The 14,876-nt window shown below is 41.5% G+C and overlaps 1 protein-coding gene across 1 annotated transcript in view; it reads left to right on the forward strand.

Moving 5' to 3' along the window:
• Positions 1-14,876, forward strand: part of STK38L (serine/threonine kinase 38 like) — a 502,631-nt gene that overhangs the window by 451,959 nt on the left and 35,796 nt on the right. The window lies entirely within an intron of this gene.

A 14,876-nucleotide genomic window follows, 5' to 3' on the forward strand; every position in this document is an offset into this window, starting at 1 on the left:
CTCTCTCTCTCTCTCTCTCTCTTTCTTTCTCGTGAGCCTTCGGCAGAGGCCAGAGCCATCACCTTGGGGGGAAATGCCAGATGCTTCTGCCGAGAGGGGAGCAGAGATTAGTCCAGAAAGAGGGGAGAGTGTCTGCATGTAATAGAAACGCGGCCACTTTATCTTTTTCTGTCTCCTGCTGCCCCTCCCCAAGTGTAGGGTGTATTGGGCACAGTGGGAAAATGAGGGGCCTTGTTCCCGCAGCCTGTGACAGGGTTGAGAAGTGCCCCTTTTCACCTGAGAAGTGGGGGCAGCTAAGGGACAAGCTGTGACTCCCTTGCAAGCCTCAGGTCTGCTTCCCAGTAGGAGAGAAATGATTTCCACTTGCTCATTTGGTTGGCTGTTTCAGAGCCTTGCTAATGTGGCAAAGGGGTTGTCACTGAATTCATAGCAAAGATTCCACACAGAAACTCCTCTGTTCCAAACGTAGATTGGCACGTGTGCCAAGTCACCTTCAGTTTCACCCTTGTGGATGTGCGCCATCAGTTGGTTTGGATTTCAGGTGTGCGTATGCATTCAGATCAAGTTGTGATCTCAAAATGCTCCGGGTTCCCAATTTTGCCAGTGACTTCAGCAGGTTTACATTCTTTCTGAAAAGTTGGCATGTTTTAGACTGCTGCTGGATGCATGCTTGCTTGGGACTGAGCCTCATGCAACTTATTCCCAAGGAAGCATGCATAGGATTTCTCTAAATACTTTTTTGGGTTGTGATTCCCAAATATTTTACCAAGAGAGCTCAACAGTAAAACTATTCTCTTCTTTTCCCCATCCTCTTGCTACATAACCTACTGTTGGCACCTTTGTGACCTGCGTATTCTGTCAGATACATTCCATAATGTGGCATCTTTTTATAAGGATTTACAAGCATGATAAAGCATGCTTGTAAGTACAAGCATAATACTTAGTTCAGATATGTTCAGTTTTATTTATTTTTTCCAAATTTGAAATGCTATTGTCAGCCAAACTTGAAGTGATGGGAAACGTGCTTTAAAACAAATAGACTGTTCTATAAAGCGATGTCCAAAGGGCATAACACAAAGGTTAACTTGACTTCCTGATCAAACTTGTAGTTTTGTTAGTCGGGGGTCTGCTTGGTCTGTATCATTTTAAAATGGGTTTGGAAAAGAGCTAAAGGTGTATACAAAGTGGGATGGTGTTTAGGTTGTAGGCCTGGTGCTTTAAAGAAGTACTGTAAAGTCAAGTTTGTTAAAACAAACCTTTGAAGTGCATACATGAGGCAAAATGGTACATGAGAACAAAGAAGTTGGTGAACAAGATTAAAATCTGTATTTTTGATTAGCAGGTTTGTTTCATTAGGAGTTAATTTTTAAAATGCTCTTAGCAGAAAACTATTTCATTGTCATTAAGCATGTGCTGAGCTCATGTTTCCTTTTGTGCTTGTTCATGTCTGAAGTCTATTTTTGTGTTTTACTTTATCTCAATTCCCAAATATCCTGCTGTGCTGCAGACAGTTCTGCCAAGTCACTTTCTGTAAATAGATCTCAGTGGAGAGGGATGTATGCACTGCTACATGTATACAGTATAGGGTTCTGTGGAATATATTGTGAAATAGGTTCGCTTCTCTTCAGATAACAAGAAAGAGCAGGAAATAAAAATACAGTGGTACCTTGGGTTAAAAATTTAATTCGTTCTGGAGGTCCGTTCTTAACCTGAAATTGTTTTTAACCTGAGTTACCACTTTAGCTAATGGGGCCTCTGGCCGCCATGCCATTTCTGTTCTCATCCTGAAGCAAAGTTCTTAACCTGAGGTACTATTTCTGGGTTAGCGGAGTCTGTAACCTGAAGCGTCTGTAACCTGAAGCATCTGTAACCCGAGGTACCACTGTAAATCTCATTAACAGCTTTTCCTGGTTATTTTGTATTCACTGCCATTTTCATTAATTTCTTGATTAACTGCAACTGGACTACTTACTAGCTGAAAAGTCAGTGAAGTTTTATTGACTTTCATGAGTTTTGTCAAGCCAAGGAACTTCCGAATAATGCAGTAAGTGGCCCTCAACAGAGTATGCATCCTAGTAATATGTAAAAGTTTACATCAGGCATGGGCAAACTTGGCCCTCCAGATGTTTTGGGACTACAACTCCCCTAATCCTTGACCACTGGTCCCGTTAGCTAGGGATGATGGAAGTTGTAGTCCCAAAACATCTGGAGAGCCAAGTTTGCCTATGCCTGGTTTACATGATATATGTAATAATATATAAGCCTTTCCTGATCTAGTCTAGCACCCATTCTCAAACAATGGCAAGACAGATTCTTTGGGAAGCCCTTTGGTAGGGATGAAGAGAACAGTCTTCTCCTTTTTGCCCTCCAGCAGCTAGTATTCATAGTATCTCTTACACAGGGGTTGTATTTAGATGGCATGGCCAATAGCCATTTATGGAACTATCTTTCATAAAAATTCCCCTTTAAAGTAATATAAGCCACCCTATCTTTAGGCAGAAAGACCAATCTATTCATAGGCTGTTTGTGGAAATCTTGCACTGGCTTAGTTCTCATTGAGAGATGTGAATCTCGGAGGCAGTGTTAGAAACTCAGATATATAAGCTAGACACCAAGTGGCTCCTTAAACCAAGATTATAGTTGCCAGGCTGCACAGAAGAAGCATTTTGGTTCCCTAAATTCATTCTGATTGTGTAGATAAAATATAACTGATAGAATTCTACAGGCTATGGTATTAGTGTGTGAAAACAGTCAAGATCTAGTGATCCCCAGGCATTCACCTCCAGATGGTGGAGATGTCAGGTGCCATCCTGGCACCCAGACGTCTTCACTCATTTGCAAGTGGTCGAGAGTCAGGTGCAGAATGTGCCTGGGCTAATTTCGAACACTGCTTGTAGGCAACAGTTCAGGCACCTACAAGCAGAAATAAACACTCAATGTGAGCCTGTGTTCAGAGTAAGAGTTGGGACGTTCCTAATGTAACTTGCTTAATCCATTCCTTCTGTCCAGCTTTTTTTTTTTTGCAACTTACCAAAGAAGAAGCTTCCCCCATTTCCATAGACCTTTGGTTCCAGGGATAAACCGCACTTGCTGTTTGTAACATTTAGCATAAATCTTTGTTCTTTATGACTACTACTACTTGTCCTATCCTTGGTAGAGAGAATGAAAATGTGATGCTGTTCTTTCCAGGGAGGGGGGGAATCATTATTCTGCTCCTGCAAACTTATATCCCTTTTTCTTCTAGCTTAGTGATTGTCACTTCTGTATTTTCAGTGGTCACTCTTGTAGATAGCTGTGTACAAGACAGTAGCGTGAGGATACTCCACAAAAGTCAGCACTAGTATCAGTAAGGGTTTAAGTTACGTGGGGCTCAGGCGCTGCATAAAATACTTGAGGAGAAAACAAGTTTCTTTTCTTTACAAGTTAAATGGTAGACTTTAAATAAAGCAAAAACCACACACCTTGATTAGATTTTGGATCCAGATACAATTTATTCATGGTCCTATCAAGTACAGTTTGTTCATCCTTGCTGTAGTTTAAATAGTCAAGACTGTTTCTATAGGCTTGGCTTTATCTTTGTAGCAAATTGCAAAAAGTTATCAGAAATATGAATATGAATAAATCTGTCTTTACCCAACCTGTGAAAATGATATTATTGTTTACATGTGAAATATTTTTGAATTTATTCCTCTTTTAGGTTTTTTAATGGTCATATCTTTATATTCTCTCAAATGCAGATAGATGAATAAAAAATGTGAAACAGCTTAATCTCTGAATTTATATCACGAAAGATCTGTAGCAAGCTCATCTGTTAGGATAATAAAAGGAATTACTTTAAATGCAGTATTCATCACTCAGATGTAAAGAGTAGACTGGTATTATGCAGTAAATTGTTTGGTTTTGTTGATCTAGTGGAGGCTTTGCATATCTTTTGGTAATGATGGCTGGCATAAATCAAACATCCTATTGAAAATAAAATCACATAATCTTATCTCACTCTCTGTTCATTTTGGTGTATAGCTACATTTATAAGAGACCTGCTATTGACAGTAATTGCATTATAACATTCTTCAGAGAACGAGCTCTATAAACAAGCAACAAAAGTAAAGTTTTAATTGTCTGTCAAACATTTGTTACAAATATTTTTAAAAGGATGTTGAATGCATCTTGATCAAGGAACCATGATGAAAATAAGAACAGAGACAATAACTATTGCCTCAAAACTGAGTTATGTTTGGTTGCCAGTGCAGTCCAATGCTGTACGGTTTGGCCTGGTGCTTGAAATGCCAGAGAGTCTTACCCATCTGAGAAGATCTGTGCATCCATGGCATCTGAATGTCTTTTGGCAATTGTTCTCTCCCTCCATCTGCAGAAGCGAGTGAGCAAAAGGACATGTTTCTCTAAGAATAACTGAAAACAGAAGCTTAGATGGACCAGTGAAATGCCTCAGACATTTGTTCCTTGCAATTGAAGTGTAGTTATTTGTTGTTTTATACCATGTTTCTGCAAAGGATGTTGAGGCCATTCTTGTAAACCCTAAAGAAATGCCTACATTTGCTACAGTCTGTTGTGCTGGACTCATTGGACTGAGATTCTCAAAGGTTCCTGTTATGGGATGCTTTATTACCGTGGTTCCCAAACTCTTCCCCTCATGCTGATGATCTTTGTGGACCACTTAAATGAGTTTTCTGCCTGTTGAAGCAATTGTAATGTACTGTGCTAGATGCTGTACGATTTTTACTTGTACTTTTATTGCTTCTCTTATTTCTTACATCTCATTTTATCATATTGCAATTTGCATTCAGTATAATTCAAATAGTAATACAATAAAAGAAAATGTAAGAAACAATAAAATGCAAGTAAAAATCAATATTTAACATGGACATGTTGAGTGAAACTCTTGAGTGAATCTCATGGACCACAGTTTGGGAATCCCTGCTTTATAAGTTGGGAAGAAAAATCTCTTGTCACATTGTTTTCAACTGTACTCAGAAGGGTATATGGTGGTCTTGTTCGCATATCATGATAAACCACAGTTAAACCATGGTTAAATCAGCTCCCCCCCCCATGTGGGCCTCTACACAGTTCCTACCCCCCCTCCCAACCATAGCACCCACATGGCTCAAATAAATTGTGGTATGGCTTGTTATGTTGTATGAACTCGACCTATGGATTGTTTGACACCAAGAACAAAGCTTGCTTATGTCTTGTTTACTTTTTGTGACCAGCCACACTTATTTGAGGTGTGTGAGGCGCTGTGTTTCACCCCACATGCAAACCCATGCAGCAGGAGGGAGCCATGTTCACAAATAAACCATAGTTTTAGTCAAACCGTGGCTCACTATGACTTGCAATTGATGCTAATCTTATAGAAATAATAACATACACCTCCAAAGATGGCCTTAGAAGATGTAGTAGATGCATCATTGTGCTGAGACCTTAGTTTGAGTAAAATGGAAATAAAATAGAGAGTGAAAGTCTTAATCTCAGGGTTATGGGTTCAAGTCCCACGTTGGGCAAAAGATTCCTGTATTGCAGGGGGTTGGACTAGATGATCCTGTTGGTCCCTTCCAGTTCTGTGATTCTGGCAGAGCTGTCACTACCAAAAACAAATACCGTATTTTTCCGCTCTATAACACCTGACCATAACACGCACGTAGTTTATAGAGGAGGAAAACAAGGGGAAAAAATATTCTAAACGAAACATGGGATGTATGATTTTTGTGGTTCATGCTGTGGCCACAGACATGTGATCTGACGGTGGGTTTGGGGTAGCCCAGTGCAAAAATCCTGAGGATCCATGTGGATCTGTGCTTTTTAACCACGTTTTAAGTGGGGAGGGAAGGAAAAGCACTCAAGGGACAAGGAGCACACGTGGGGTGGGTGGAGAAGGATGCTGCTAATAATGCAGAAGAGGGGTTTAAGGGGACAAGGAGCACGCGTGGGGTGGGTGGAGAAGGATGCTGCTAATAATGAAGAAGAGGGGTATAAGGGGAGAAGGCTCCTCTCCTCTCCTCTCCCGCTTTGCTCCTTTAAAGCAAGCAGGCTCTGCTTCTCTCCCACCTCCCCGGCTTAGAGAGCTGAAAAGCTTTGCTGCTGTTTAGCGAGCTGAGTGGGGAGGAGAGAGGGACACAGAGCACAGTTGCTTTAAAACAGCCAACCAGACAGGAGCCGCTTACACCTGTGTAAGCAGCTCCTCTCCCGCTTCCTGTTTTAAAGCGAGCCACGGAGGAGGGAAGGAAGGGGAACCATGGATCCTCTGCTCACGACTGCAGCAGATTCCCCCCCCCCCCTTGCCACCCATAGGCATTCGCTCCATAACATGCAGAGACATTTCCCCTTACTTTCTAGGAGGAAAAAAGTGAGTGTTATGGTGCAAAAATATGGTATATTGTATAATGCACTTTATATGTTAAAAATGCTGTATAGGTAAGTAGCAATCTCAGCCTTTGTGGGTGGGCCCTAGAACTGAGGTGATTGTATGTGTCTGTTTGAACTTATTTTTATTTGATTGTTCCTCAGTAAACTTTATGCATAAATGATTGGAACCTAGAGACCCCCCCCCCCACAGCGTATGTGGAAGTTGTGTGGAGATGTGGCTCTTTGGAACTGAACCACTGTATGTTGGAGAATTAAACAGTGTGGAGGGCTTACAGAGGAAATTAGTAGACTTCTTTCCTCTGTACAATGGTACCTCGGGTTACATACGCTTCAGGTTACAGACTCCGCTAAGCCAGAAATAGTGCTTCAGGTTAAGAACTTTGCTTTAGGATGAGAACAGAAATCATGCATCAGCGGTGCAGCGGCAGTGGGAGGCCCCATTAGCTAAAGTGGTGCTTCAGGTTAAGAACAGTTTCAGGTTAAGAACGGACCTCCGGAACGAATTAAGTACTTAACCCAAGGTACCACTGTACAAAACTTTTAGAAGACATCTGAAGGCAGCTTTGTATCGGGAAGTTTTTTACGTTTGACATTTTATTATGTTTTTGTGTAATGAAAGCTGCCCAGAGTGGCTGGGGCAACCCCATCAGATAGGTGGGTTACAAAATTTATTTATTTATTTATTATACCATTTTGGTACTGTTTAAACCAATCTCCCTTCCTGTACCCAGACAGAATCTTCTTGCCTCAAAACAGGAACAGCTGCTTGCTTTGTACTGTACTGCTTGAAACATATATTCCTGTGTTTGAAGCAATATATCCCTGTGTTTGAAACTACTGTTGCAGCATAAATACTCTAAATTGCAGGCTTTCTGTTGGTAGATGCATTATAGACATGCTCTACCTGTGTTACAAACTCTCATTCTCATCTCAACCTTTCATTAGTGTCCCATCGACCAATTGCAGGTGGCCTATTTTAAAGAAAATATTTATACTTACCCAAAGATCTACAAAAGTTCATTCCCTAAAACAACGTATCTTTTTATAATACATCAGAATAAAACAAATACTTTAAAATTATAATCTGATAAAGAACAAGAGAAAAAAGAAGAAGGGGGGGGAGAAAAGGGAGAGAGAAAAATAACTTCATTTCCCTCTTTCCACTAAATATAGCATTCACTCATTTCCATCCAACTATTCTGTTTTCTGTAAGCCATTTTTTTTATTCTTTAAATTCAGATACTAGTTCATTTTCTCTTTCATGCAAAAAGTCCATAAGAAGTTTCCAACCCTTAATAAATGTCAGTAATTATTTTTCTGTGATTAAATACATTAACTTTGTCATCTCTGCTAAATCCAATCATTTTATCAACATTCCTCCTAGCAGGTGGCCTTTTAAAACCTTTTGCTAGTAGAATTGTGCCAATCTCCCTGCCTCCATGCTTGACCTGGAATTCAATGAATACTAAATCCAAATGGTGGTGAACTCATAGAAAGTTCAACGACCCAACTGAAATAAGGAAGCGCTGTTATCCCTACACCACAGAAATACTGTAAGGCTAAAAATAGCTAACATTGTAACAAATGCATACCAGGTGCAAGGTTACAGTCCTCAACGTCAGGCAGTTTATTTTGCTGAGATTAGTAGAAGTAATTAATAGAGACGCTCTTTCATCTCAAAAGCACATAGGGTTTTATAAATGTCCATCAAAAAATAGCTGGACCCTAACGGCTAATAAATGAGTACATTTATTTTAAGGCATTCAAGAATCAGGCTGAACATGCACTTATTTGTTATAGTCACTAGTAGAGATGATACGGCATCTAGATTGACTGAATGCAGTTAGAACAGATGCTGCAGCCCAGCTCCCTCCCAAATGGCCACCCAGAGTGTGGCAGTGAACAAGCCCAGATCAGTGCTTATGCTGGCACGGGTATGACCCACCGGGACTGATTTTGGTCATCACAGCATACTTTCTTCCTTATTTTGAAAAGCGTGTTATAATGGTTTCAGGTACTCACTCTATTATTGTTTACTTTAAGGAATAGCGTATTTTTCGCTCTATAACACGCACCAGACCATAACACGCACGTAGTTTTTAGAGGAGGAAAACAAAAAAAAAAATTATTCTAAACGAAATAGTGGATATATGATTTTTGTGGTTCATGCTGTGGCCACAAACATGTGAACTGACAGTGAGTTTGGAGTAGCCCAATGCAAAAATCCTGAGGATCCTTGTGGATCCATGCTTTGTAACCATGGAGGAGGGAAGGAAGGGGAACCATGGATCCTCTGCTCACGACTGCAGCAGATCCCACCCGCCACCCGCAGGCATTCCCTCCATAACACGCACAGATATTTCCCCTTACTTTCTAGGAGGAAAAAAGTGAGTGTTATGGTGCAAAAAATACGGTATATTACCCTTTTCTTATAACAAACTGAAGCTTAATCCTAAGTAAATGTGTTTTGCAAAGGCAAACTTGGAGTCATCATGCTAACATGATTTTAAGCGACTTTAAAATAAAATGCATCACATGCTCAGAGTATATATATATATATTTTATATATATATATAACTGGGGTTGGCAAACTGTCCCCCCATCCTTGCTGTAACAGCACAAAGATTAAAGCAATTCCCATCTAAAGGGGCTGCTCTATAAGACCATTAAGTCCAAGTGTGAAATTACCAAGCTGCACCAAAGGACACAGCATGTGTTGAGTTCAGTGGCATACTTGACCCTTCTGCCACCTGGGGTGGATGGGCACACGCAGCAGCCTAGCTGGAGAGAGGGACAGCGGGAAAGGGATACTGCCACTGCCGCTGCCTCTCCCCTCCATCGCTTCCACCCTGTGGCAAGCCTGACCTGGGAGTGCTCAGCCTGGCAGAGCCCAGCGGAGAGATGCTGCCACTGCCTCTCCCCTTCTTGCCAGCGCTTCTGCCCCCAGGTCAGGCCTTACTCTGCCTGGTGGTGACGCGCTGGGCCATCATGTCTAGCCCACCTGGGGTGGGTGGAGATTCTGCCTCTCCCGTCCCCTCCACTGCTTCTACCAGATTCCCAAGTCCTGTGACACCCTCTTTCCTCACCATCATCTGGCCTTGCAAACTCTTCTTTTTTCATGCACACTGCAATCCTGTCCTCTTCAAACTAGCAGACTGCAGTTGTGCATTAAAGGCTGCAAATCCGGCGTTTTTACTTGGGAGTGAAAGCCCACTGTGCTCACTTCACAGCAAACATGCAAAGGAGGTTTGGGATACCGTTGCATCCAGATCTCTCCAGGGAATCCAACCGGCTTAAGTGTAAAGTGGCTTACAGGAACACACTCTTCCAAGCAGGGATTTGAATGTCACAATGTACTGCCAGATCACGGTGTTTGCCTGGCAATACATTGTGATGTTGAAAAGCTGACATCTCCGAGCCCTATTGCATTGTCAAAGGTTATAAATTCAATAATTGAAAGGAAAATGATTGAAGTTGGCAGCCTGGTTGGCACTGCTATAAAAGAAGCTAGTGACTTTATTATCATGAATGTAAGCAAAACTTTTATTTCAGGACATAAAGCTTCAGATCACTTAAAAGCCATTGGGAATATGTATCTGGAATTGTGTTTAAGGAGCCAGTTGACAATTGATGGAAGTGTAGCTGGGTTATTTATTATTCTTCAATTATTATCCTACCTTATAACCCCAGCAGGACCCCACCCCTGGGAGCTTATGAAATAAAACTCCCCCATGCCATGACCCAGGGTAAGTGGGCGAAGAAGCAGACCTTCTTTTACAATAATAATGTGGAAGTTACAGGCACAACATTCCAGTGTAAAAGGTAGTTGAGTTCTCCATGCACTGTGCCACATTTTAAAAATGCAGATGTACATTGGGCAACCATGGAAGATTAGAGCTTTTCAGCCATATGTGTGTGTTCCACTATGGCAATGGATGTTTGAGTAGGAAGTTATCGTGTGTGAAGTATCTTGAATTTATTGGTGGAAATTAGGTGTTCATCCCTGCATGTTCTCTGCTGGTTACCAAATGCCAACCAACCTCTCTATCAAGTGTCTGCAACCAAAAGGCCCTTCTTCCTTTTTGTATGGGTGTGTTGTGGCAGAGAGCAGGTCTAGCATAGATTTCCTGTGAAAACAGATTACAGCTCTTTCTTTGAATATGTTTGTACTCAAAGCAGAAAATGATTTTCTGAATTAGAGTTTCTTTATTTTGCTTCAGCCTCATATCCTCAGTACCTGCCTCCAGATGTGTTCAACTGAAGATTTGTGCTGAAGTGAGAGTTTCAGTGTGGTTCATTGATGGTTTCACCAGCTCATCACTTCCTAGGCAAGGGCCTTCTGCCATTTTGCTCTCGTACTTTGATAGGGTAGTTTGTCATTACACCTGGCCAAAGACTGAGATCTGTCAGCGTCAATTGCAGAACAAGGTCTAGGAGTATACAACATTGTCAGCAACCTTTGCTTTACAATAGAAGCAATCAGTAGCTTAGGATGGGAGAATGGACGATGGAGTCTTGAATTACAAGCATCTCATCACCACCAGAATGTCCAGAACTAGATTTTTCTGGAAGCCATGCTTGAAACTGCTTAGGACCCAAAGAACACCTGGTAAAACCATGGAATATGGAGAGTCTGCAGTTTCCCAGGCTGGCTTGTCGGTCCCCGCCCCCCTTTATTCAATAATAAACATCATTATCATCATCATCATCATCAACAACATCATTTTTCATACAGAATGGTTATTGACATAAGCACATACAAATGCAGTAAGAATAATGAATGTAAAAATACAAATAGAAAAATAAAATGAGAATACAGAGGGGAGGGGGAAACTGGAAGACAACTGAGAATGCAATGCTGCATACATTTATCACATATAAGAAGAAAAAGGTGAGTCAAATTAGTTCTCGATAAGGCCTTTCCACATATTGTATGTGGAGCAGGGGGTTTAGTGGGCTGTGTGGGTGAGTTAACATAGGAGAAAAACTTATACCAAGTCGAATAAAAGTGGTTATTTTTGATGAACCATTAAAGACTCTTTGTTTGTTTGTCAGATGTTCTGACAGTGCTGTGTCCCATAGTTTTGCTAGCCCCTCTTCTCGGTAAGGAGGTGGGTTGGATTTCCAGTGGGAAGCCACTGACATTCTGGGTGCAGCAGGTAGCATAAACATGTGCATGATGGGTGAGTTGGTACCAGGCTCCAAGGATAGGAACGCCAGGGCTGGGGACAGTACCCAAGAGGTGGTGGTGGAGATAGTTTCAAACATTTGGGTCCAGAATCTCTGAACTATGCAGCAATCCCACAACATATGAAGCAGTGTTCCAATGTGACCACAACCCCGATAGCATAAATTAGAGCACCCCTTGCCAATTCTGGATAGGCGGAGTGGAGTCCAATGTCATCTTAATACTATTCAGTGTGGCTTCCTGTATTCTTACAGAAATTGTTCTAAGTGGGGCCTCCCATACTTGTTCCTCTATCCAGAGATCCAGATCACTCTCCCATACTAATCGTAGCCCCTGAGAAGAGGCTGATTCTATGCTAAGTAAATTTCTGTATATATTGGAAGCCATGCCCTTGTGAGTTGAGGTTGCATTAAGGCAAAGTGATTCATAGAGTCAGGGAGTGATGCAAAGGCAAAAGAGTGGACCTGAGTTAGTTGGAGACAGTTGTGTGGGGTATATTTTAGTTTTTCCTTTAAATAAGTTATTGAGATAGGATGGCCATTAGGCAGAATATTTTTGATCCTATATGTTCCATTTTGTTCCCAACATCGATACTGGAGGTATTTGTCATTAAAACAGAAAGCTGTATGGTCCAGAATGGGCATTAAGGGTGACAACAGAGGGGCCAAGTGAGTTTGCCACCTGAACCACACTTTAAATGCTAATTGTAAAAATGGATTTTCTGTTTTTGCGGTGCATGCTGGGGGTTTTAAGACAGGGCAAGGCTTGAAGGGTACCAGTTCATTTCTAACCTAGGGAACTGAGACTGAGCCATTAATAATGTGTACCATTTGCTTTTATTGAAAAGCCTCATAAGTATAGCCTAAGACATGGGAGCCTGAGACCTCCATTAGTCCTGGGACGATATAAAGTTTAACAATGTCACCCTGCTTCTCCTTTCTCCAGTAATAAAATTATTATGTAGATGTTGCTAGTGAGCCAAATGGGAAGGGGGGATAAGTACAGGTAAAGTCTGAAACAAGAACAGGAATTTGGGGAGGATGGACATCTTTATGGCTGCTATACAATCTAGCCAGCTTACGTTTAGGTGCTTCCAGGACCGCTTTGATTTTCCTACAGAGATGTCCAAAGTTCCTATGATGGAGCTGATTTGGCTCCATAGTTATGACCACCCCTAAATTTCTAAATCCTCCATGCACGACTTTAAAACCAGAATGAGAGTGCAACCATTAATGCTCAGATGTTGATGAAATGATGGGTAGTATTATAGATTTGCTGTAGTTAATTTTCAATCCTTCTACCTCTGAAAACCTGTTAAGGGTTTCTTGCAGATTTGGGAGGGCTTTTTTAGGATTTTGTAGCATAAGCAGTAAGTCATCAATGAAAAGGTTTAGCTTATATTCTGCCCCTTGAATTTGGATTCCTTCAATCTCAGGGTGGGATCTGAGATTGGAGGCTAGGGCCTCAATCGCCACAGAGGGCATCCTTGTTTGGTCCCCTGATTAATCTTAAAGTGGACAGAGTCACAACCATTGATAGTGATACAAGCAGCAGATTCAGAGTAGATTTGTTCAGTCAAGTGCTGAAATCTATTTCCAAACCCCATGCTTAATAAAAGCTTTTAAAGATAATTCCATTCAATGCAATCAAATGCCCTGAAGGCATCTAAAGAAATTAAAGTGGTAGGGAAGTTAGAGAAACGGCCTTATGAATTATATTGATAACTCTCCTTATGGCATTTTTTTGTAATCAATATGACCACACCCCTTACTGAGGAAGATCCTGGGACATAGGTTTGGTCACCTAACCATTTGCCCTTTAAAATCAGTGTAGAAGTTTTGCTGTATTTCTTTTGGTGCCTCTCTTGTATCAAAATTGCCTAAACCTTTAGCATTTAATGAAATTCTTCTACAATGGGTAGCACTGTAACCATAGTTGAGAACAAATGGTGCTTATACAAGATGTTGAATGAGGAAGTAAGAACATAGCAGTGTGCTTGAGGGTTGATTGCACTGCGCAAAAAACTCTCAATGGGAGAGAAGAACAAGAGAGAAATTCAACTTTTAACATAGCAAACTGTTCAAGTTGCATCCAGCTATCTGTGGCTGGGATAGGGGAAGCTGTAGAGAGCATTACCTTAGCATACTAAGGAACAGAAGGGGGGCTGAGGCGGTTTCTGCCCCACACCCTCTCCCTCAGGAGTTAGTCATAAGAAGCCTGATAGCTAACTGTTTGGTTTAATTTGAACAACTCCTAGCCAAGAGTTTATGCTGTATGAAGGCCTAAGAGCCATGGTACGAATGAAGAGACTCTGCTGCAGAGCTTATCTTTTTCTCTTTCTGTGTGAACTATGAGGAAGAGGAAGGGGGTTAGCTCCACCCCTTGCAGCCACTTTGGGGATTGCAATTTTAAGTTCATGGAGAATATTTTCCACCTGCTGTTCATCGGAGGTAGCAATGTATTTGCCATTGACTTGCACCAACAACTTAAATGGGAACCCCCATCGGTAGGAAATCCCTGCAGTGCAGCCGTATAACACCTGAATGATCTCCGCTGACCCAAAGTTTCCTGGCCCAAATTTGGAAACACATCTACCTTGAATGAGTTGTATTTAAGTTCTGGATAGTTGTGTAGGGCATTAAAAACCAGAGTTTTAGTTTGGTACCATTCAAAACAGACAACAATATCTCTTGGTGCCTCTGAGTATCTTGTTCTTGTGCCCTTTCAGTGTCATGGAGGGTGACGGGGGTTCTATCTTCAAACTATCTAGCCAACTTAAAAGCAATCATATCTCCCCCTCCTCTTTTTCCGGAATCCCACATAGTTTAACCCCACCCCCTTTTCCTCCCTATCCAATTGGGCAGCAAATTTGAAATCTAAATCTTCACTTGCCCTTTTAAGTGCTTGCAGCTCTGTTTGGGTGCTTCAGATGGTATTAAGGGCCTGATTTGCTGTTTGTGGTACATCAGCTATTTTATTAGATAACATATCAATCTTGCTTTCAAATGAATGCAAAGCAGCTGCCCAGTCTCTTGCAAAAGCCTTTCTTATTTTATGAATAAACTCTTCTGGGTCCTTTTCATTATTTAAGCTGCCAGGTGGATTCCCGCCTTTCTGCTTGCAGGCCCCAGGAGCCATTTTCCCCCTCACAGGCATCTTCTGAGAGCGCTGGGAAATCAGGAACTATAGCTTCCTGCTAGCCAAGCCTTGATAATTTACTTTTCGGGCCTCGCAAGCCCTGCAGCGTTACCTTTCAGGAGGTGTGCTGAGAAAGGTGAAGAAGAACGTTTCTGCAGTTGTTCAAGGC

This window comes from Podarcis vaucheri (assembly GCF_965113315.1).
Source record: "Podarcis vaucheri genome assembly, chromosome: 10".
Lineage (NCBI taxonomy): Eukaryota > Metazoa > Chordata > Lepidosauria > Squamata > Lacertidae > Podarcis > Podarcis vaucheri.